Raw genomic sequence first — 22,870 nt, forward strand, 5'->3', positions numbered from 1 at the left:
ATAAAATATGAAATATGAAACTACCTTTTTAGGACTCAAACTCCTTAAAGATGAGACTTTCATTTTAATGGAAGGCTTAGTGTGGATTAACTTTGGAAATGGTTTCCTTTATTTAGTATTCAATATTCATTCTGCCTTTTGATTAAGCCACTGAAAATCTCTAGCAGAATGCATGTGTGGGAAAAATAACACATTAGGAACCAAAGCCATAGTCAGTCATTAACAATTTAGCTGAGACTGGCTAAGCAGTTTTGCCAGAAAGAATGGACATGGGCCCTGGCCAGTTTGGCTCAGCGGTTAGAGCGTCGGCCTGCGGTCCAGAGAGACCCGGGTTCGGTTCCCGCTAAGGGCACGTACTTCGGTTGCAGTTTGTCCCTGGCCCTGGTTGGTCGTGCGGGTGGCAGCCACTCGATGTGTCCCTTCACATCGATGTTTCGCTCTCTCTCTCCCTTTCTCTCTCTCCCTCCCACTCTATCTGTACAAAAAATGGAAAAATATCCTTGGGTGAGGAATAAAAAAAAAAAAAAAAAGAATGGACATGGTGCCATGGCCACCAGGGAGGGTTAGGAGAGACTACGCCCAGAGAATGGAATGTTGGAAGGCCTGGGATATCACAGACCCAGGAGAGGGCTGGGCAAATAAGTGAAAGTAAGAGGCAATGAGGAAATTAGAGAAAGTTACGTAAGGAAGGGGCTGTACAAAAAGGATAAATTAATGTTAAATTTTGTCTACTTCTCAACTTTCCCTCTGGTTGGGGTTGGCCAGGAAAGCCAAAAATTAGCTCCCCTGCACAGGGAAGAAGGTATTCTGCTTATGCCAGGAGGGGGAAGAAGCCTCTGTCAGCAGTTACAGCATCCTTCTTTAGCACACATCTCTAGGCTAATCTTTATCTGCTGATCTTGTAAAGCCTTTCCAGGAGCAGTGCTGTGCCCCTTTATATTTCTATTCTTGACCATAGATTGAAAACTTCCAGGATCTTCTAAGTATCATTTTCTAATCAGATTGTCACAAAATGGCACTGACATATACAATCCAAAATTGTGGTCCATTTACTTTTTCCTCTGATGTTTACATTCTCCTGCCCATGTGTGTTTTTTACTGCTTCCCTATTCTTCCTCTCAATCAAATGGTATCCTTTATACTTCTTGCTTTATCTTCTTTCTCATCAATATAAAGAAGTCTTCAGGTGGGGTTCTTCTCTGAGGCAAATCTCATTGCAATAACTTTTCACTGTCCTGTTGCTATTGTAGTCAACACTTCTAGTCCTCTGTAGCAAAAGCATCTTGTCAGAGGAAACTATGGGAATACAAAAGTTTTAAAGCTAGGGGGGTTGAGGAAAGTAGAAGATAGTAAAGGGGGATAAATGGTGACAGAAGGAGACTTGACTTTGGTGGATGAACACACAATACAATATAAAGATGATGTATTCTAGAATTGTACACTTGAAACCTATATAATTTTATTAACCAATGTCACCCCAATAAATTCAATAAAAATAAATAAAAATTTAAAGCTAAAAAGTACTACTCTACATATAAATATATTGGTATTAGTCATCAAACACTCCAGTCTCATCCCCAAAGGCCGGTCATTGATTAAAAGAACTCTTTTTTTTTTATCCTCACCCGAGGACATTTTTTTGTTCAGGTAGAGTGGGAGGGAGAGAGAGGGAGAGAGAGAGAGAGAGAAACATCGATGTGAAAGGGACACATCGAGTGGCTGCCACCCGCACAACTGACCAGGGCCGGGGACAAACTGCAACCAAGGTACATGCCCTTAGCGGGAACCGAACCCGGGTCTCTCAGGACCGCAGGTCGACACTCCAACCGCTGAGCCAAACCGGCCAGGGCTAAAAGAACTCTTAATAGAAATATGAAATACCAGTGAGTCATTCATTGATTTATTTGCTCACCAAATATTTGTTGAGCAATTTCTATAGGAAATACTTTTGTAGGTGCTGGTAATAACAAACATAAGGCATGATCCTTGCCCTTATGGAGGTTATCATCTAGTGGGGAAGCCAGATGTGTAAACACAAAATTGCAATATAGAATGATAAGTGCATAATAGAAGTATGTACAAAGTATTTTTCATTCTTCAATGGAGGTAGTCAAGAACTCTGCTAGACTGGGTAAGAAAATGCTTTCCTGAGGAGGAGAGTTTGAGCTGACTGGTGAGAAATGATGGCATTCAGAATGAAGAGGGAGGCAGGAGAAATGACTCTAGTAAAGTTTGCCTTAAGTATGGAATTCATGCCCTGGCCGGTTTGGCTCAGCGGTTAGAGCATCGGCCTGCGGTCTGGAGAGACCCGGGTTCGGTTCCCGCTAAGGGCATGTACCTCGGTTGCAGTTTGTCCCCGGCCCTGGCTGGTCGTGCAGGTGGCAGCCACTCGATGTGTCCCTTCACGTCGATGTTTCTCACTCTCTCTCCCTTCCTCTCTCTCTCCCTCCCACTCTATCAGAACAAAGAATGGAAAAATGTCCTCGGGTGAGGATGATAAAAAAAAAAAAAAAAAAGTATGGAATTCATGTAGAGGATTAGTAGGAGATTTTACCCCTAGTGGCAGCAGAGCTAAAAATGAGGATGGATAACTATGAGAATGTTGAGGAGGTGGAATGACAGATAGAATTCAGTGATGTGGAAGAAGGAAGGTATAGATGACTCCAGGTCTCTAAGTGTGGAAAGAGTCTTTGGTATTATTTAGTTTCACTTTTGACCCAATGCAGAAGTATTGTCCATAGCATTCCCAAATGGTAGCCCACTAGCCTCTCTTGACACCCTTCCAGGGTGGGAGCTATCTGCTTCACAAAGCAGCAAGCCTGCTTTAGTCTAGACAGCTTGAACTTTAGAGGGAGCTTCTTTAATATATCTGGAATCTGCCTGCCTTTTCAGTCCATTCATTGGTCTTAATTTTGTAAAGACTAGCTGTTTTTCTAGGTCTAGGTCTGAACCTTTTAAATCCTTTAAAAAAGCAATTTTGTGTCTCTTGAGTCTTCTACATTCTTTTTCCCTCAAAAAGTTTCCAACGCTTCAGAAAAATCCTGACAAAATCTCTATCAGTCATAATGCTGACATATGTAAAAGGCAGGTTTTCACATATCTTCAGAGGTTGGACTTGGTTTCACAAATGTTTAGTGTCATGACATTAAAATATGAAACTCTCTAACTGAGGCTGTTAGTATCTCAGCCGTATGAGCGGCACAATGAAAGAATATGAGGACAAAACAAATGTTGGAGAGCAAATGGTATATCTCTTTAAAATATTCACCAAAGGGTTGGCTGTCTCTCTGGAGCATGCCTGTGCCTTTCCTTCCCCCTTTCTTCTCTCAAGGCGCATATCTTTGCTTTCTTTCTCCTAAGTTCCAAGGGCCCTTTACCTCTGTAACTTGTTTCCTGAGCCCACACAACCCAGATGGCTCATTTCTTTTACAGCTCACTTTTTCTGCTTCTGTGAGTTTCTAAATAAACTTTTGCTTGTATATGGAAAAAAAAAAAATTCACCAAAAAAATTTTTGGGGTTATATGACCACTCCCTTAGTCATTTGAAGTAATAGTCTTATTTCATTACTGGAAAAGAAAACAAGATATAGCTTGATTCAAATAAAGTCAATACTTAGACTAAGAGAATAAAATAATATTAGAGCTAAAAGTGGTGTTTAAGACAATCTTGTCTCACTTCTTCATTTTGTAGACCAGACAATATATGCCTAATTTGATAATGATAAGTAGTAAAATTACTATTTGCTAAAATTCTTAGGTGAATAGTTTTGAGTAACTAGATAAACTATTCCTAGAATAGTTTTGAGTAACTAGAATAGTTTTGAGTAACTATATGCCAGATGAGAGAGAGCATCCATTGGTCACCTCCTGCATGCCTCCCACTGGTGATCAGGCCCACAACCTGGGCATGAGCCCTAATCCTGTTGGTGCATGGGTTGACACTCAACTGCTGAGCCACATTGGCCAGTTTTTCACATTATTTTTAATATCCAAAAAGTGACAACTCAAAGTCTATCAGCTTATGAATGGTAAACACTGGGGAGAGGAGATTGGGGAAATTGGAGCAAATGGATCTTTCCTTTCTATTTATTTCAAGGGAAGGAGGTCTACAGTTCCATGGGTGGAATTGGATTTGACTGAAGGTTATCTCCTAGGCTGACCTGGCATTCTCTAATATCATAATTTATCTAGAAATTGTTTCAGCCTTTGAGAACCATGTGTCAGGTCAGAAGGCAGAGGGTAAGGTTAAAGAAATGTGTAAGAACTCAGGAAGACAGATGAAATTTGATAATATTTTATATTTGATGAATAACAATATTTCATTAATTATAAGATAAAAGGAAATTGATACATTGTGAATTTGGGACTAGTGCATAGACTTTTAAAAATCTATTGAGCCCTGGCTGGTGTGCTAAGTGGTTAGAGCATCAGCCCATGCACTGAAGGGTTATAGGTTGATTCCTGGTCAAGGGCCATGTACCTGGGTTGCAGGTTTGATCCCGGGCCCTGGCTGGAGCACATGCAGGAGGCAACCAATCGATGTGTCTCTTTCACATCTCTCTCTCTCTCTGTGTCTTTCTCTCTTCCCCTCCCTCTCACTCCCTATTTTTCCCTCCCTTCCACTATCTCTAAAAATCAATGGGAAAAAAAAAATCTTCTGGTGAGGATGAACAACAACAAAAATCTATTTATTGAACTACATAGTTATCTATAAGTTGAGTTTCCCTAAGCCTTGCTAGTCAGTAGTATGTGCAAATGGAGTTAAATTAGAGGTATTGTCTATGTAATATTTAAAAGTACATTATCCAAATTTTCCATGACTTGCTCATGTAGGACCTCAAATTCCTAAAAACATTTGCCCTAAAGTATTTATATGAATCTAGAGAGCATCCAATCAGCTATAAGATGTTCCTTCTGCTGGCTGCCTCTCCTGGGCAGGATTGCTATTTCCACCAGTACTGCCTCATCCTCTGCCAGGTACTGCTGTCTTCTTGCCAGTAACTACCACTGCTTCTCCACTGTAACACCATCTTCTGCTCAGTACCTGAGTCTCTGTGATGGTTAGTTTTCTTGCCTCAACTTGACTGGGCTAAGGGATGCTCAAATACCCGGTGAAACATTATTTCTGGATGTGTCTGTGAGGATGTATACAGAAGAGAATAACATTTGAATCATCAGACTGAGAAAAATCAGCCCTCGTCAGTGTGGGGCATCATCTAATTCGTTGAGGGCTTGAATAGAACAAAAACACAAAAGAAGGGCAAATGAATATGTGTTTTCCCTTCATGAGCTGAGACATCCATCTTCTGCCCTTGAATATCTGATTTTCTGGTTCTTGAGACTTCAGACTCATAACTGAATTATAACACCAACTTTTCTAGTCCTTTGAGTTGTTGATTGCAAATTGTGGGACTTCTCGGCCTCTGTAATTCCATGAGTCAACGTTCATAATAAATCTCCTCTCAAGCATAACTATATAGACATTTTATTGGTTCTGTTTCTCTGAGAACCCTGACTAATACAGTTTCCTTCCCTTTAGGAGCCAGACTTATGCTGTGGTCTGTGACAAAGTGGGGAAGGACACCTTTCTCCATCCTAAACTTACACTCTTATGAGAGGGTGCCTGTGGCCCAATGTTATATAGCAGGTTAGTGAAACAACTCTTTCAGCCTTGCCAGGAATCTGAGTGGCTGGACCAGGGACAAGTGGCTCAGAATCACCTTTTCCCTTGTTACTCCTTTTTTGATGATATGTGAACATAGAAAAACATTAATGTAATAAGAAAAAGTGGACTAAAAATATGGCATATATTTAAATGTCTATATGAACTATATATAATTTTTACATAAATGGAATCATTATATTCTATAAGCTCATTTTAAAGTGGGTCTTTAAAATGATCTTTAGATATACTTATAATTTTTTTGAATGGTCCTATAATATTCTGTTGTTGAATGTACCACAGCTCTTTAACCAGATCCTTTTTAATGGACTTCCATGTTGAGTGTTTATAGTTGCCTGACTATAAGCAATGCTATTACAAACATCCTTGTCCATGCATCTGTAGTTCATTAGGAGAAATTCTTAGAATAATTAGTGAATCAGTGGTGAATATATATTACAATTTTGATGGATACAGGAAAGAATGATCTCTACAGAGTTTGTACCAGAGTGGAGGACAGATTGGAGGGTCTGAGAACCTCTGTCAGGTGTAAATAAGGCTAGCTATTTTCCCTCATTTTCACTGGATAATATCCATATTATCTTTTCTTTTTTACCTTTTAAGAGTCTAAAAAACTTAAAGAAATTATTCTACATTCTTGTTTTAATTTGAATTTTTTAAAAAAATTTAGTGAATATTCCATATTTGTTTATTTTTCTGTAATTTACCTGTTCATTTACTTTGACTATTTAAATTGGGGTGTCCAATTTTTAATAGAATTCCAAGGGCTATTTATATATCAAATACTAACATATATATGTCAATATTGAATATATAAATTTCTCCCCATAGTTTTCTTTTTTAATGTTTTTTTAAAATTTTTATTTCTTAATTTATTTTTATCACAGATGTTTCTCATTTTTCCCCCATTGACACCCTCCTTCCCTTCCCCACATCCCCAGTTTTGTTGTCTATGTTCATTGGTCATGCATACATGCATGTAAGTCCTGTGGTGTATCTCTTCCCACACACACACCCCTTCCACTGAGGCTTATCAGTCTGTACCCCACCTCTATGTCTCTCGGTTAATTTTGTTCAGCAGTTTGTTCAGTTCATTATATTCCACAAAGAAGTGAGATCATGTGATATTTGTCTTTCTCTGCTTGGCTTATTTAGCTTAGCATAATACTCTCCAGGTCCTTCCATGCCATTTCAAAGGATAAGAGATATTTCTTACAGCTGCATAGTCTTCCATTGTGTACATGTACCACAGCTTTTTAATCCACTCATCTACTGATGGACACTTGGGTTGTTTCCAGATCTTAGCTATTGTAAATAGTGCTGTTATGAACATAGGGGTACATATATTCTGATTGGTGTTTCAGATTTCTTAGGGTATATTTCTAGAAGTGGGATCACTAGGTCAAATGGCAGTTTAATTTTTTAACTTTTTGAGTTAACACCATAGTGTTTTCCACAGTGGCTGCACCAGTCTGCATTTCCACCAGTAGTGTACTAGAGTATCCTTTTCTCCACACCCTCGCTAACACTTCTTTAATGTTTTTATTGAATTTTTAGAGAGAGAGGAAGGGAAAGAGAGATAGAAACATCAATGTGAGAGAGAAACATCGATTGGTTGCCTCCTGCATACCCCCTACTGGGGAATTGAGCCCGCAACCCAGGCATGTGCCATGACTGGGAATTAAACTGGGACTTCTCAGTCCAATCAAACTTTCAATCCACTGAGCCACTTCGGCCAGGATCCCCATAATTTTCTTGTTGAGAGTAGGCTTTCTCCAAGAAATTCTGATCCCCTGAACAGACTTCATTTAGATCATTTTCATCAATTTAATATTGCCCATATATGCCTAAATTTCTGCTATGGTCCCTGCTGGATAGTTATATAACAAGGTATGTCAATGAAATGAAAATTAGTATTGTTATATTTTATAGCTGTGGTCTAATGGAGAGATATAACATTCAAAATAAGCAGAGTATGAGATGTAAGGTAGTAGCATAATCAATTTAGAAGGCTGGCACATATGTATAGAAATATATATAAGGCTGAAAATTTGGAAGAGAATTCTTGGGTGAGGGTTTTTTGGGGGGTAATTCTCATCTGGTGATATTTTTCCATTGATTTTTTTAGATAGAGTGAAAGGGAGGGGGAGAGAAAGCGAGAAACACACATTGATTGGCTGCCTCCTGCACAACCCCCACCAGGGCCAAGGATTGAACCTACAACCCAGGTCTATGTTCTTGACTGGGAATCAAACCTGGGACCCTTCGGTCTGCAGGCTGAAGCTCTAACTGCTGAGCTAAACCGACCAGGGCCCTGGGTGAGGTTTTTAAAAAGAAAAGACCAGGTACAGCCTGTCTGACTTCCTGCCCCTCTAATCGTCCTTTGATCTCAGTTTAGCTCTCTCCCCACTTATATACAGTCATCCCTCACCACTTCGCACTTCAACTTTCCTGGCTTCACTCTATCACAGTTTTTTCTAATACATTCATTAAAAAGTTGATCAAGACAGTGAAAATAATACAGCGCACGCTCGGTTGTCTGAGTCAATTATACATCTTTTATTACAATTAAAATTAAAATTACTGTATGTATGGACTGTAGGCCTATGTATTCGAGCACCTCAGGAATTCTTCAACGCCAGGTGTAACTGCTAGAGTCTGGAACTGATTAACCGTGATAAACAAGGGACGACTGTACTATAGTGTTCTTAAATTGGCTTGCATTGGAATCATCTGGGGAACTTTAAAAATTACTTATTCCTGAACCCTACTCTAGAGCTAAAGTAATTGCTTTGTGATCAGGACTTTTGTAAAGCTCCTCCAGATGACTCTAATGTGCAGTCAGGGACTCAGTACCATTTTTGACTGTGGTAGTAATTTAAGCTTAGACTGCAGAACTATAATAGAATGACTTCTAGGTCAGAGCACACTCACTTTGCTGATTCTTGCATTCCAAAAACTGGATGTCTGCCTTAGCCCCAATACAAAGTGCCCCACTTTACATTATATATTTATCTTTAATCCTGCTTCCCGTGCCTTTGGGTACTGCTACTACAGATTATAATGTGAGAAGATTGTCTTTGCTGTGAGCCACTTATATACATTTTGGGACTACTCTGATGCTAAATCCTACCTTGGGTTACTTTCTCTTGCTTTATACTATACTCTGCAGATCATGTTTACTTGCCCAGATAGTTATTTATCTGTTTGCAACAAGATTCTTTCCTGTGGTGCCTGACCCATCCCTGGGAACATGGCCCACTCCAGACTTTAGCCAGTCCCCAAATGTGCAGGCTACTCTTCTTTGCCTGATAATGTTATTTTATAAGACTTGTAGTTAATGTTGTCAAGGGAGTATAGGAAAAAACTGCTAAGGCCAATAGAGGTTATGAAAGGTACCTCTTTAAAAGCAAATTAGAAGTGGGATTTACAGAATAGTCAAATAAGGAGCTTGGCAAATCCTCTCCCCAGCAAAACAAATATGTAAGTGGTGAAAATTATTGTTAAAAAATCACCTAATATCTCTGGAAATTGTCCAAAGGGCTTATGGAAAATGGAGAGTGAGAGTCTGTGGCATGTGAGCCACGACCTGCTCCCTCCTCTGCCTTATCTCCATGTTATGGAAACTTTACTCTGGGTGATCTTCTCCTGCACAAAAAGATGGCAGCTCCTTCTGCTCACAGCTCCCAGTCTAGGGCTATAATTTCACATCAGCAGACAAGCTACTAGCTTGTTTCATACCCCGTGCTCTATGTTGTAGAAGCTCTATTTTGGATAGGTGCAGCTGAAAGTACTGACACTCCCTTCCCTCACCCAGCCCCTAGTCAGGGGGCAGAAGCTTTACCCCAGGCTTGGCAAGGGGCCTTGATTACCGGTGCCTTACTCATAGAGCAGAGGTTCTCCATTGGGATGGACAAACTAAGAAGGCCAGGGAGTTACCATCTTCTACTCCCAGCACCACGCGTATTGCTGGGTGTCATTCTGGGAGAAGCAGGATACTGTCCCTGCCCCCAGCTCCTGTGCGGTGGTTCAGAGATTTTGTACAGGAAGAGAGGCAGGCTGTAAGGACAAAGAGCTCCACCTCTGCCTGGGGGGACTGACTTTATTTGGAACAGTGTGTGGAAATGCCATGTTTAAGGGTGTTGTCCAAAACAATGAAGATTTTGGTGGAGAACAACTAAGAGGGTGCTGTTAGCTTCATGACACTGGTATGAACAAGCAAAATGCCAGAGCAGCCAGATATTTAACAGAGAGAACCAGAGAAAGAGACAGCCAGAAGTGCTGTCTTGGGATTACAGTCCACCTCAGAGATCAAGAAGGCTGTGCAAATGTGCTGAGCTGCTCCCATTCAGAAGCAATCAGAGCAGGATGTGAGACAGAAATAAAAGCATTCCACAGCTACACAGAGATCCACCAACAAAGGGCAGAAGCATCACTAGCACAAAGGATTAAGCACAGCCTCTGTACAAACACTGAAAAATAAGCTGCTCTGATTCAGGGGCAACTCCTATGAAGCCAGAATTAAAAATAAGATTACATCCCCGGCCTCTGAAAGACTATGTACCTGCCCAAGGCTGCACCATCTCAAGAGTGACATGAAAGGGAACTTCTAAGGTAGTGGTGCCTGACTGAATTTGTATAAAAATGTAAACTTCCTGAACTATATTAGCAGCCTGCAAGCTACACACACACACACACATCTAATAAATAGTAAAGGGTAAAAATCTAACTGGCTTAGTGTGTCAAAGCACAGCATTTAAACATTAGGTGATTTGTGCACACCCAGGAATAACTTCTAGATATCCAGGATAAAAAGCAAGGATAAAATATGAAAATGAGGGCAAAAAATCTGATCGGGGATATCAGAGATTGCACACTGCAGGGAAAATAGACTTCACAGAGTTAGTTAAGTCATCGAACAAATAAACTAATGACCAAGAGAAAAAAACCACACTAAAACAATACCAATTCTTAGGGTCAAGGGGAAATCAGTACCCAGAGTTATTAGACTTTATTGTTAAAATGTCCAGATTTCAACAACAGCAACAAGATGAGACATGCAAAGAAACAGGAAAATGTGATCAATACACAGGAACAAGAACAGGCAATAGAAACTGCGTCTCAAGGGGTCCAGATCTTGGACTTAACAAAGACTTCAGTGCAGCTATTATAAACATGTTCAGGAACTAAAGAAAACTACACTTTAATTATTAAAGGAAGCTATGATGGTAGCTCTGGTGCTGCCACCACCCCCTTTGTATACACTGCAACCATGCTACTCTACACCATCATCTACTTCCCTGTTCAAGGCTCTGTGAGGCTGTAAACATGCTGTTGACTGACGAGGGCCAGAGTTGGAAGGAGGAGGTGGTGACTAAGGAGACTTGGCTACAGGGCTCACTCAAGACCTCCTGTCTGTATAGGCAGCTCCCTAAGTTCCAGGGTGGAGACCTTACCGGTACCATCCAATGCCATCGTGTGACACCTGGAATGCTCCCTTGGGCTGAATGGAAAGGACCAGCAGGAGGCAGCCTTAGGGGGATGTGGTGAATGACAGCATGAAAGACTTCCACTGCAAATGCATTACCCTCATCTACACCAACTACAAGGTAGGCAAGAAAGACTATGTGAAGGAACTGCCTAGGCACCTGAAACCTTTTGAGACCCTGCTGTTCCAGAACCATGGTAGCCAGGCCTTCGTCGTGGGCAACCAGATCTCCTTCATGGACTACAACCTACTGGACTTGCTGTTGAATCACCAGGTCCTAGTCACCGGCTACCTAGACTCCTTCTCACTAGGCCTGTGTGGCATGCCTCAGCTCCCAGCCCGAGCGCAAGGCCTTCCTGGACTCCCCTGAGCATGTGAACCTCCCCATCAATGGCAAAGAGAAGCAGCAAGGGCATGTGGCATCCTCAGGAGGAGGCAGGAGTTGCCTGCCTCCCTTTCCCCAGGACCAATAACATTTCCAAGAGGGAGAGAGGGGGGAAGAAAGCTATGATGACAGTGTCTCATCAAACAGAAAATATAAAAATGAAAATTATAGAAAAGAACCAAATGGAAATTCTGGAGTTGAGATGTACAATAAGTGAAAAGTCATTACCAGTAAATGGTAATTCTAATCCACAGGAACAAATAAGGTTTATATACTATAATAAACTCTATAAATATATACTTGCTTTCATTTATTCTCTCAGCTTCTTTAAAAGATATAAAATTATATAAATGAATAATTATAATAATATATTATTGAGTTTATAACATACATAGACATAGTAATTATAACAATGATAGCACAAAAAAGGGTAGGGCATGAAGCTCTAGGGGAGTAATGACAGCACATGCTTCTATACTACACTAGAATTTGGCTAGTATAAATCTGAAGTAGGTATTGTTAAGCAGTGTATTGTAAGCCCTAGGGCCTAGAATAATCACTAAAAAATAACTTAAAAATATAATTTAAAAAATTATTAAAGGAATTAAAATGTTGTACTATAAAATATCTACTTAATATAAAGAAGAGAGTAAGGAGGAATAGAAGAACAGAAAGATATTCAAAATATAGAAAATGAAAAGCAAATTGGAGGACAAATCTAAACATATCTAAAAAAATAAGCATATAGGTGTGAATGTGAATATATTAAATGTAAATGGATTAAATGATCCAATTAAAAGACAGAAATTGTGAGACTGGCTAAAATAATAAGATTCAATTATATGCTGTCTACAAGAGGTATTCTTGATAGATAGATAGATAGATAGATAGATAGATAGATAGATAGATCAAGATATACCATACAAACTGCAACCATAGAGAGCTAGAGTGGCTATTCTAATATCAGAAGAAATAGACTTTAAAACAAGAAATGTTACTAGACATAAAGAGGGATATCTCATAATAATAGTGTCAATCCATCAGGAATATATGACAGTTATAAACATATCTGCTCCTAGTAGATCCACAAAATACATAATGGAAAATTGACAGAATTGAAGGGAGAAATAACCAATTCAACAATAACAGTTGGAGACATCAGTACTCCATTTTAATAATGGTTAAAACAACTGGGCAAAAGATCAACAAGAAAATAAAAGAGGTAAACAGCACTACAAACCAACTAAACATCTATAGAGCACTCCACCCAACAACAATTTTTTTTTTTTTTCTCAAGTGCACATGAAACAAAGGATAGACCATATGTTTGGCCATAAAACAAAGCTCAATAAATTGAAAAAAATTGAAATCATACAAAGTATGTTCTCCAACTAAAATGGAATGAAATTTTTAAAAAATCAATAATGATGAAGTTTGGGAAACTCACAAATATGAGGAAACCAAACAACGCACTCCTAAACAATCGAAGAAGAAATCAACAAGGGTAGTTAGAAAATAATTTGAAAAAAATGAAAATGAAAACTATGAACAAATTTATGCCAACAAATTAGACAATTTAAATGAAATGGACAATTTCCTAGAAAAATATAAACTACTGAAATTGACTCAAATAGAAATTGAAAATCTGAATAGATCTATAACAAGTAAAGAGATTGCATTAATTATTAAAACATTCACAAAGAAAAGTTCAGAACCAGACAGCTTCACTGGTGAATTCTACCAAACATTTTAAGAAGAATTAATACCAATCTCTCATATATATTTTTTTATTTTGTTGTATTTGGTGTTAATTTGTGTGATTTCTTTCTTTTCTTTTTTATTTTTGATATCCTCCTTTTTTCCCCATTGACCCCCTCCTTCCTGCTCCCACCCCACTCCTGCTTTCCTCAACCTAACGTCTGTGTCTATTCGTTGTGCATATATGCATATAAGTTCTTTGGTTTATCCCCCCCCACCCCCCAGACCCCTCATCCCTCTGAGGTTCTTTAATCTGTTCCCTACCTCCATGTTTCTGGATCTCTTTTGGTTGACAGCTTATTTTGTTCATTATGTTCCACAAATAAGTGAGATCATGTGGTACTTGTCTTTCTCTGTCTGGTTTATTTCACTACCATAATACTCTCCAGGTCCCTCCATGTCGTCTCAAAGGGTAAGAGATTTCTCTTTCTTACAGCTGCATAGTATTCCATTGTATAAATGTAGCATAGCCTTTTATTTTTTTTATTTTTTATTTTTTTATCCTCACCCGAGGACATTTTTCCATTTTTTGTTCAGGTAGAGTGGGAGGGAGAGAGGAACAGAGAGAGAGAGAGAAACATCGACGTGAAAGGGACACATCGAGTGGCTGCCACCCACACAACCGACCAGGGTCAGGGACAAACTGCAACCAAGGTACGTGCCCTTAGCGGGAACCAAACCCGGGTCTCTCAGGACTGCAGGCCGACGCTCTAACCGCTGAGCCAAACCGGCCAGGGCATAGCATAGCCTTTTAATCCACTCATTCACTGATGGGCACTTGGGCTGTTTCCAGATCTTAGCTATTGTAAATAGAGCTGCTATGAACATAGGGGTGCATACATTCTTTCCAGTTGGTGTTTCAGGCTTCTTAGGATATAATCCAAGAAGTGGGATCACTGGGTCAAATGGCAGTTCTATTTTTAATTTTTTGAGGAAACACCATATTGTTTTCATAGAGGCTGCACCAGTCTGCATTCCCACCAGCAGTGTGCTCGTGTACCCATTTCTCTACATCCTCATCAGCACTTATTGTTTGAGAATTTGTTGATGGCCACCATTCTGGCAGATGTGAGGTGATATCTCATAGTTGTTTTAATTTTCATCTCTCTGATGATTAGAGATGTTGAGCATTTTTTCATATATCTCCTAGCCATTTGTGTGTCCTGTTTGGAGAATTGTTTATTCGAGCCTCTGCCCATTTTTTATTTTATTTTATTTTTTTTATCCTCACCCAAGGATATTTTTCCATTTTTTGTACAGATAGAGTGGGAGGGAGAGAGAGGAAGGGAGAGAGAGAGAGAGAAACATCAACGTGAAGGGACACATCGAGTGGCTGCCACCCGCATGACCAACCAGGGCCGGGGACAAACTGCAACCGAAATACGTGCCCTTAGCGGGAACCGAACCCGGGTCTCTCCAGACCGCAGGCCGACGCTCTAACCGCTGAGCCAAACTGGCCAGGGCCCATTTTTTAATTGAATTGTTTGTCTTCCTTTTGTTGGGTTGTATGAGTACTCCATATATTTTGAATATTAATCCTTTATTCAATGTATCGTTGGCAAATATATTCTCCCAGAGAGTGGATTCCCTCTTCATTTTAATGGTAGTTTCTTTTGCCATGTAGAAGCTTTTTAGTTTGATGTAGTCCCATTAATTAATTTTTTTTCTTTGTTTCTCTTGCCCTAGGTGATATATCAATGAAAATTCCATTACATATTATGTCTGAGATTTTTCTGCCTGCATTTTCTTCTAGGTTTTTTTATGAGTTCACGGGTTACATTTTATCTGTTATCAGTTTATTCTTGTGTATGGTGTAAGTTGGTGATCTAGTTTCATTTTTTGCATGTAGCTGTTCAATTTTCCCAGCACCATTTATTGAAGAGACTGTCTTTTCTCCATTGTACACTCTTGCCTCCTTTGTTGAACATTAATTGTGCATACTGTCTTGGGTAGATATCTGGGTTCTCTGTTCTGTTCCATTGATCTATATGCCTGTTCTGTGCCAGTACCAGGCTGTTTTAATTATGAAGGCTTTGCAGTATAACTTAATATCTGGTATTGTGATCCCTCCCACTTTGTTCTTCTTTTTCAAGATTGCTATAGCTATTCAGGGTCTTTTATGGTTCCATATAAACTTTTGGAGTATTTGTTTGAGATCTGTGAAATATGCTGTTGGTACTTTAATGGGGATTGCATTGAATCTGTAGATTGCTTTGGGTAGTATAAACATTTTAATGATGTTGATTTTTCCAATCCATGAACACGGTATATGTTTGCACTTTTTTATATCTTCCTCTATTTCTTTTTTCAATGTCCTGTAGTTTGCTGAGAACAGATCTTTTACCTCCTTGGTTAAGTTTATTCCTAGGTATTTTATTTTACTTTTTGTTGCAATGGTAAATGGGATTTTCTTTTTTTTTAGTTTTCCTTTCTGAGTGTTCATTATTGGTGTATAAGAATGCCATCAATTTCTGGATGTTAATTTTGTATTCGGTTAGTTTTCCAAATCCATTTATTAAATCTGGTAAATATTTAATGGAGTCTTTAGGGTTTTCTATGTACAATATCATGTCATCTAAATAATGACAGTTTTACTTCCTCCTTTCCTATTTGGATCCCTTTCATTTTTTTCTCCTTGTCTAATTGCTGTGGCTAAGACTGTCAGTATTATGTTAAATAAGAATGGCAAAAGTGGGCATCTCTGTCTTGTTCCTGTTTTTAAGGGAAATGCTTTAGTTTTTGCCTGCTGAGTATGATGTTGGCTGTAGGTTTTTCATATATGGCCTTTATTATGTTGAGATATGATCCCTCTATTTCCACATTGCTGAGCATTTTTATCAGAAATGGGTGCTGGATTTTATCGAATACTTTTTCAGCGTCTATTGATAAGATCATATGATTTTTATCTTTCATTTTGTTTATGTGGTGTATCACATTTATTGATTTGTGTATATTGTACCAACCTTGCATCCCTGGGATGAGTCCCACTTGGACATGGTGAATAATTTTTTTTATCATGTTGCTAGATATGATTTGATAATATTTTGTTAAGGTTTTTGGCATCTGTGTTCATCAGGGATATTGGCTTGTAGTTTTCTGTCTGTGTTAGTGTTCATCCCAAATTTGTGTGACCAACACCTTGAATCTTATTTATCACTCTGAGAAATGAGGCAGCAGCAGTGGAGATGCTAGGTCCCACCCCCAGAAATCTTGTTTGCATGGATGAGCCCTAGGAATCAACATTTTACAGAAGCATGCCAAGAAATTGAGAAACACTGGCAGGTGTCTCTGGGAACTAGTTGCCACAAAAAAATCAGAGGTTCTCTTTTCCTCCTGTGCCTAATGAGCTAAGATAGACATCTCAGTTGCCATCTGTTAGCTCTTTCTCCAAATCTTGGACGAACCCTCTTTCTTTATTTAATCTTTAAGAAGTTAGTTAATGTCACCATTAATTTGATTATCTTTATATGCCAAACACATAGAGTGAGTGGTTGGGGTATTAAAAGATCCTGCTGATTACACTTAAACCATATGGGAATTACTAATCAAGAAATAGCTACAATTTCACTTTTCACCTTTGAATAGGAAGTAATAGGAGATTGAGGAGGTGATGTGCCACATAGATCTATAATCTGTTATATGACACTGCAGTTCTTCTCCCTCTGGACAGAAATTTGATCCTGGGGGAGCATAGCACTTTGAGTAGAGATGTCATAAAGAATTAAAAGGACATAGGGAGAGATACCAGCGATAAGACTTCCAATGGTGAAATAGCTTTCAAGCCTTTGTTCAGACATCATAAAATGGCATAAGTCTTACCAAAAGCCACTTACTTACCTTAACAATAACTCACATGGTGTTTACTCTGTTCCAGGCACTGTTCCAAGAACTTTAGCTACATAAACTTGATTAATCTTCAGTGCACATGACAAGCTATTATTATCTCTATTTTAAACATGAGGAAATTGAGAGACTCCTGGTCAAGATGACAGTGTAGATAAATGCAGTACTCACCTCCTCCCATAACCACATCAAAATTACAACTAAACTACAGAACATCCATCATTCAGAATGGAAATCGAGCTGAGTGGTAGTCCTACAACTACGAAATTAAAAAACAAACCACATTGAGACTGGTTGGAGGGGTAAAGGCTGTTCCCACAACCATGGGTGGCAGATGAAAATCAGGAGGGATTCCTTGGCTGTGAAGGTCCTCCCTGAGGAGCAAGGGATTCCAATCCCACAACAGGTCCCCCAGCTCAGGGTCCCAGTGCCAGGAAGAGAAGTCCTTATAACTTCTGGCTATAAAAACCAGTGGGAATTGAGGCTGAAGGAGGCTAAGGCTTCTACAGTCCCAGACAGCTTCTCTTAAAGGGCCCACACATGGACTTACTCAGACTCTCCCTCTGGGCTCCAGCTCGGGGGAGGCAGCTCAAAAAGCACCAGAGACATATGAGGAGAAACTGAGTTATTTGGCATCACGGTGAGAGCTGGAGAGACAGCTTTCTCTCAGAAAGACATGCTGGCCAGAGGCTGTTGTTCTTTTGGTGAGCCCTTCCCCCACAGGCAGACAGGTGCCATATCTGGGACTCCAGCAACCTGGCTCACACTGTTTGCCCTGCCTGGTGATTCCCTGAGACTGTACCCCACAGAACTTTTGGGCCCACCCAAGCTGTTTCCAGTGGCTTTACCAAATAGTATTGACCTATCTTGGCTCCTGCTTCAGATTTTCCTAAATTCTCTCAAACAAGCAGCATCTGGCCTCAGTGAGCCCCATACCTCTCGCTAAGTGGCCCCAGGCCTGGCACTAGAAGCAGGCAGCCTTAGTTGACAGCTTGGCTTTGCATGTAAAGCTTGGGCACCTCCAAGCCCAGCACAAAAAGCAGCCAACTGAAGATTGCTTTGTAGCTTTTGCCTGGTGGCTCCAGGTAGAACACAGGCAGTATGACCTTGCTCCAGGGCCAGCACACTCAGTGGACAGCTTCAGACAACATCAAAGCACTACCACTCAACCACTCCATAAGTGATACACTCAAGGAGTGGACTCAGTGGATACCAGAGCCCTGATGAAGTAAGTTTTGTTCTGTATGGTGGGCCCCTGCACAGCTGATCCTCCAAGGTATTCAGAGGTCTGTGGTCAGTGGGCACAGCCAGTCCTTACAGCTGATAAACCTGAGTAAATCCCTCTCATTGACGTGCCAACAGCAATTAAGACTCAATTACAACAGAAGAGTGTACAGTACACAAGAGTGGTACACCTCAAGAGTCCAGTTGGTGTGACCAGAGAGGCAAGAAATTGAAAACCTATTTGAAAAAATAATTACAGAAAACTTCCCTAACCTGGTGAAGGAAACAGACATATAAGTCCAGGAAGCACAGAGAGTCCAACAAGATGAACCCAAAGAGGTCCACACCAAGACACATCATCATCAAAATACAAAAGGTTAAAAACAAAGAGAAAATCTTCAAAGCAGCAGGAGAAAAGCAGTTAATTACCTATAACAGAGCTTCTATAAGACTGTCAGCTTATTTCTCAAAAGAAACTTTGCAGGCCAGAAAGGAGTGGCAATAAATATTTAAAGTGATGAAAAGCAAGGACCTACAACCAAGATTACTCTATCCTGCAAAGCTGTCATTTAGAATCAATGGACATACAAAGAGTTTCCCAGACAAGAAAAAGCTAAGGGAGTTCATCACCACCAAACCAGTATTATATGAAATGTTGACAGGTCTTCTTGAAGAAGAACAATAAAATGGCAATAAATACATATCTATCAACAACTGAATCTACAAACAAAATGAGCAAGCAGAATAGAAACAGACTCATAGACACAGAGAATTTTTTGTTGGTTGCTAGATGGGAGGAGGGTTGGGGGGATGGGTGAAAAACATGAAGGGATTAAGAAGCACAAAGACTGATGAATCTCAAAAGGAAGGGAGGAGAGGGGACGGGAAGAGATAAACCAAAGAATTTATATGCATATGTGCATAACTAATGGACACAGACAAGAGTGCGGGGAAGGCAGGAGAGGGGCGGGAGTGGAGGGGAGGGGGTCAATGGTGGAAAAAAGGAAGGACATCTGTAATATATTTAACAATAAAGATACATTTAAAAATAAAATAAAATCCTAAATAAATAAATAAACATGAGGAAACTGAGTCAGAGAAGCCAACTAGATAATAAAGATTACAAAACTGGAAGACCGAGGAGCAGGATGTGAATCCAGGCAATAGGCAACCAGAGTCAATGAGGGTTAAACACTAAAAGTCAGTCTTGTTCCCTAGAGTTAACTATGCAATAGAATACAACATGCCTCCCATTCCTGTATTACCAATACCTTTAACCACAGCAGGGTAATACTGTGCAAATTTGTCTTTAATGAAATGTAATTCTGTATGATCTATTAACTGAAATATAGTTATCTTAAAAATAGAAATAAATAGAAATAACTAAACTTCTATTAGAAATGAGTAACTTTAAAGAATTGCTTGTAATTAAACATCTATCCTCATCATTGTGTATCAGGAAACTACCCTTCGTTAAGTATTGATTTTTAGCAGAATGCATGTACAACTAATCTGAACACTAACAGACGGGACTTGATGTTGTCTTTTTAACTTAAGCACTCTGATACATGTATAGTGGAATCTTGTTGGTTTTAATTTGCGTTTCTCTAAAGACCAATAATGTTGATGCCCTGGCCAGTTTGGCTCAGCAGTTGGAGCATCAGCCTACGGACCAGAGAGTCCCAGGTTCGGTTTCTGCTCGGGGCACATACCAAAAAGAAAAAAAAGAAAAAAAAAGACTAGTGATGTTAAGCATCTTTTAAAAAAACTGTATTTCTATTTCATTTGACTATATTTCATTATCTTCTTTTGTGAAATCTGTTCATTTCTTTTGTTTATTTTGTTACTGGGTTTTTGCTTTATTAGACTATAAAGTTTCAGGAGACAAAGTATCCTAAATCCAGGTAGCTGAGTTGAAACTAGACAACAATCAGGTCCGGGCTGCCTGTGAGTACTTGAGCCAATTAATCACAGACCAGGTTGAATTGTATATGAGTGGTTATTCCAATATTGCCAGCGGTATGGGAAAGCAGCGTGTCACCCCTGGGAAATCTGCTCTAAGAGCCCTGGAGAGCCAGTTGCTTATATTGAGTAGCCATATGGGGGAGTACAGGTAGGCAAAAGAAATAACAATGGGTAAAACGGTTACGGATTATAGGCATGAGGAGTAATGTGGGCTGCGGGCTACAAAGGGTTGTCTGCAGTGCACCACCTCCAGGACTCCAAGGTTGTTAATGTTTCCACGATGAGGGGGTAGTTCTCGGATAAGGAGAATGGGCCGCCATTTCAAGGATAACTGCCAGGTCCCATGGCATACAATTCCCATCAAGGTCAGAATGTACTTTCTTTAATCAGAACAAAGCAATCACGATTAACAGAGCAAGGATGATTAACATTTCTTATAACTATGGCTAGTACCCCCCTATAATTAGTTCTCTATTCTATTATTCTTTCCCGCCCCTTTCAGAGTGACTCAGGTCAACATGTCAGCAATGATAGTAATGAATTATGAACCTCATTATGAGGCAGAACTTCTGTTACAGCCATGGGTTTTATTTTTTCTTTTTTTCTTTCTGGTTAGGGAAGAACCACTTGCAGTGCGTGAACAGCCCACTGTGCATAGGCTGGGTGACTGTCTAAAAGGAAAAAAGTATATAAAGAGGAAGGCAGTGCTAATTCTAACCACAAGCAGGGAATAGAACACCCTTTTATGGCATTGGCCTCAGGGCATTTGGGAAGCAAGGAGGAGGAGGAAGTAAGTTAAGAGAAAGAGGGGATTAGTAAGAAACTAATAGAAACTTGGAGTCACAGTTTCTATGAAGAAGGTTAGCTTTCAGAGAGCAAGTTCTAATAGGAAAACAAATTCAGTCTCATTCTGGGTAAATATTGGTAATCCATTAAAGGCTAAATCCAAAGTTGATGGGATGGTAAGATGGGGGTACATATTCAGAAGTCTAAAGCAGAGAGGATAGAAGATTCAAGCAATACAGGATATTTCCAGGAAATCTCTGAGGAAACAGGACGGGAAGGAATAAGAGAAAGACCCAGCCAGAGACACTAAGATACTGGTAGAAATAGGAAATGGAAGAAGCCTCAGTCATGTGACTCAGAAAAGAAATGGGCACCTTCTCTGGTACCTGTAACCTTGAGAAAGACAGAGAAAACCCTTGCAGAAGATGCCAGAGAGGTGGCTTAACCTTCCCATAGTGATATTAGGGTAGGTGAGGAAAGATACTTCTCAATCAAGTCACTGCCTAGCATGACTGTTTAAAAAACCCACTGATTTGTGGAATTAAAGAAGGCTATTGCTGTGCAAATTTACTGGCTTTTATTTTTAATTTCAGTAGAGGGGGCAGTAGGAGGTCAACTAGTTGCCTATAGAAACATCAATAACAAAAAATTTTTTTAAATAAAAAAATGAGAAAAGGATCTGGGGCAGGAACTGGAAAGGGGGTTGGGACAAGAGAGTAAATCCATTAGGGTTTTTTGGCCAAGCTTGTCTTCTATCATGATATCAAGGAAGGATGGGACCTGAGAGACCATTACCATGTGAATAGTAATCATATATAACTTATATATTTTTATTCTTCTTCCAGATATGTTTTATTAGAAAACAGTGAGTTTATGTAGACAGTGTCCTCATCAGCACCCTACTCTGCAATGTCTTAGGACTGACTTTGTACTTATGGAAATCAGCCAAATCTCATGGGTGGATCATTAAATTAGAATTTTTTTCTTGGCACATCACTACCTTATGTGCGACCTTGACCTAAGCAAACCATCACCTTGTCAAGAAGAATTACCCCAGGGGAAGGCCTTACTGCCTCCACTTAGAAGACTGTTCTTCACTAAAGAAACAATATCCCTTCTGGGTTTCTACTTACTTAAAGATTATGTTGTGAGGATTCTAAAGATAGTATCTAGGGAAGACTTTAAGCTTCTTCATTAAAAATGTTGTGTAAATATAACCAAAGGAATTCTGGTGAATCAACATTCTAAGATTGTATGTAAGAATTTGTATCTACATTCAGATTTGTGTGTGTGTGTGTGTGTGTGTGTGTGTGTGTGTGTGTGTGTTTTAATCCTCACCTGAGGACATGCTTAGAGAGAATAAAGAAGAGAGAGAGAAAAACATTGATTGGTTGCCTTCCAAAGTGCCCTCTACAGAAGATTGAACCACACCCCAGGTATGTGCCCTGACTGGGAATCAAACCCACAACCCTTCTGTGCACAGGACAACTCTCAACCAACTGAGCCAATCCAGCTGGGCAGGTGTTTCTTGTTGTTGTTTTTGGCAGGTGCTTTTTTTTTCCACTTGGCTTGTGTCCAGACATATGCATAGATATAGATAGCAAGTGCTCAGTACTGCATATTTAATTTAATCTCATCTTTTAAAATAGGAACATAGAGTAAATTTTCATCAAAGCTCAGGGACCTGAATTGTAGGCTTCTCTCACAATGGGAAGTAGAGCTAAGTGTATATTATACA

At 39.6% G+C, this 22,870-nt stretch overlaps 1 pseudogene; it reads left to right on the forward strand.

Annotated features, from left to right (window-relative positions):
* Positions 1–10,955: 10,955 nt before the first annotated feature.
* LOC118625013 lies at positions 10,956–11,644 on the forward strand (annotated as a pseudogene).
* The last annotated feature ends 11,226 nt before the right edge of the window (positions 11,645–22,870 follow it).

The sequence above is a fragment of the Molossus molossus genome, unplaced genomic scaffold (genome assembly GCF_014108415.1).
Source record: "Molossus molossus isolate mMolMol1 unplaced genomic scaffold, mMolMol1.p scaffold_m16_p_11, whole genome shotgun sequence".
NCBI classification, from domain to species: domain Eukaryota; kingdom Metazoa; phylum Chordata; class Mammalia; order Chiroptera; family Molossidae; genus Molossus; species Molossus molossus.